Source organism: Sycon ciliatum, chromosome 10 (genome assembly GCF_964019385.1).
Source record: "Sycon ciliatum chromosome 10, ocSycCili1.1, whole genome shotgun sequence".
Classification (NCBI taxonomy): Eukaryota; Metazoa; Porifera; class Calcarea; order Leucosolenida; family Sycettidae; genus Sycon; species Sycon ciliatum.
Genome location: NC_088652.1, coordinates 1,713,615 through 1,716,607, shown reverse-complemented (window position 1 = coordinate 1,716,607; position 2,993 = coordinate 1,713,615).

Below are 2,993 nucleotides of genomic sequence, written 5' to 3'. Positions count from 1 at the left end.
GCTTCGGGGCACGCTCGGTGCGCAGGACACCAACAACCCACGCACCCCATGCGCACGATAACACCCGAAGGCGCAGAGCTCCTCCGTACTGCTCCAGGACGTCATGGGCATATGCCTAGGGTTGTGCAGAGCTCCTCCGTACTGCTCGGGCACAGCCTGCTCATGACAACACCAAATATGTGGAGATCTGTATTGCTCAAGGACCCCATGCGCACGGGCATGTGCCCAGGATTGTGCAGAGCTCAGCCTCAGTACTCCTCGTCGTCGTCATCATCATCCCCGCCACCATCATCACCATGTGTAGCACCATTACCACCAGTGGTCGAGGCAGCATCTACTTCGATGCAACGGTTACCCTTTAAGGTTCCAAACGGGTACTTGGCCTAACGGGCGGGTTATCGGGTACCCTTTAGCCGCCAAAAGTAACAGTTACTGTACAATAGCCTTTCTCATTTCGTGCCAGGAGGACATGCAAAGTCATGCAATTCACAGCAAAAACACTGCATCGTGACGAGCGCAGTAAGTGCAAAACAGTCAAAATTGTCATATGAAGCAAGATCAATCAACCAACAACACATTCAAACTGTACATCGAACTGTACGACCGTCCAAGCCAGCTAATAAACCCGTACTGTGCCGTCGTTCATGACTAACGGGTACTCGTTTGCTAACGAATCAGCAGCTAAACAGACGGGTACCCGGATCACCCCTTTCACCCCTATTCAATTCATCCTCCTCCTCTCCGCAGCACTGCTGAAGTATACCATGCGCACGACAACGCTGAATATGCAGAGCTGAACCGTACTGCTCAAGGGCTCCATGCTCATAACAAACACCGAATGTGTGGAGCTCTGTTTTGCTCTAGGACCCGATGCGCACCAGAGCACCAACTTGATTTGCAGAGCTCCTCCATATAATACTGCTTGAGGGCTCCGAGAACGCTAAATGTTCAGAGCTCCTCCGTACTGCTTGGGGACCCGATGCCCGAAACAACACCGAACTTGCACAGCTCCTACATAGTGCGCGAGGACCCGATGCGCACGAGAACACCAAATGTGCGGAGCCTCCTACCGCTTTACGACTCACTGGGTGTCAGCCAGCCAGCAGAATTTGCAGAACTCCCGAGCCATCGTCTGGTGGCTCGCTGTACTTAACCATACTGGATATGCAGAACTTCTATGATCTGTGGGCTCACTGTGGTTAATTCGTTGAGTGTGGCTGTTGAACTGTTCGTGCTGTGATCTGCAAGCGTCGTGTGGTCTCGTCGGGTCAAATGAAAAAAACCTATTACCTATACATACTGAATGTGAAACATTCCTATGGTCTGTGGGCTTACTTGGGTTGACCATACTGGATGTTCAGAACTCCTGTAGGCCGAGGACCAGCGACCCCTGCACGTGCTGGGTTGAGTGTGCAGGATTCCCGAAGTCTGCGTACTCGCAGCGCTCAGACACCCTTTTAACCTTGTGTGTGTGTGTGTGTGTGTGCGCGTGCGTGTGTGCGCGTGCGTGTGTGTGTGTGTGTGTGTGCATGGTGCAGTGGTATGTGCAGTCGATTTCCAGTCGATTTCTAATCGAGAGGTTGCGGGTTCAATTCCCGACTATTATGGTCACACCCGTCTTTCTTCACTTTCTGAGACTCGTGACATTTCTTTCACTCTCCTCGGTGGCAACAGCCAGTGTATGCCGGAGTATGTGGTGTGGTTTGTGTGTAAAAACTGCGAAACTAGAGATAGCCCTCGAGGCTTCCAAGATTTTTAGGCATACGTTTGTAATCGGCTGGCTCTATTCCGGCCTGAATTTTGGCATAACAAACTACGGTAAAAAAAAGAGGACGATAAGTTTACAAAATTTGAACTCGGATACTGAGCCAATATTAAATGTAAAAAAGAGAAGAAAACACCTGAGAACCATGACCCTTCCAAGTTGGAATGCTGTTGGTTTGCGCACTGGAGATGTGTTAGAGCTAGGTCTCAGGTCGCTGAATGTCTCAGCCTGTCAGTTTTGTGCCCTACTGTAAGACATGTATATATAACGAGGAAGCAAATCTAACGTTTTAACGGATGACATTTCTTCGTTATAAGATCCGTTGAGGCCGTACTGCTTCATATATGCTGTGTGTGGATATGGCAGAATACTGCAAGATCGTTAACATATCTTCTCGTTAACCTATGAATTTTGGACAATCGTTAAATTTGCGACTCGGTATAATAATATGTCTTACAGTATTATCGCACGTTCCGACTCTTTATCAACTTGTTACAGCCGTGGATAGTTGCTGCATAGTTTGTTCTCATGTGTTTTCTTCTTTTTAATACACAAGGCGAGACAAAAAAATAGAGATTCCCGGGCCCTCACGCACCAAAATCGAGCCAAAGCCAATTTTTTTTTTGAACAGTTCATACTTCGAAGTACATGATTGTACAGTACTGATCGTGTGAGTAGATCTGTGACGTGGAGCCACACAAACCCGAGCGTGTAAGTAAGTTGTACGACACCCAGATGTACAGATCAGGGCCATCGTTGGCCGAAATAAAGAAAAATTGAACGGGTAAACCGCGAACTGTACCTGTTTTCTGTAAAAAAATTGAATAAAAATTACCGGAAAATGCTGTAAAAAAAGTTCAACATGGCATGGCACACACATATTATAGTCATGTACATACAAGGGAAAAAAATAAAATGTGCCCACCCGCACCAATTTCACATGGGTCCTGCCCGGGAATCTCGATTTTATTTTGGTCTCGCCTACATAAGTTTACAAGTTATCCGTTTTGTCCAACATTAACGATTACCGGTATAAGCAGTGTGGTTTCTAACTAACTTGTGTCGTTAGTGTTGGACAAAACGGATAACTTGTAAACTCATGGTCCTCTTTTTTTAAATTTTTTTAATCCTTGGCTCTCCAAAATTACTTCAAAGTAAGTGGATGTTTATACAGTGCTGGCAACTGAAATCCGACCCCCTAGCGTCTCGTACGAATCGCTAACGCAGC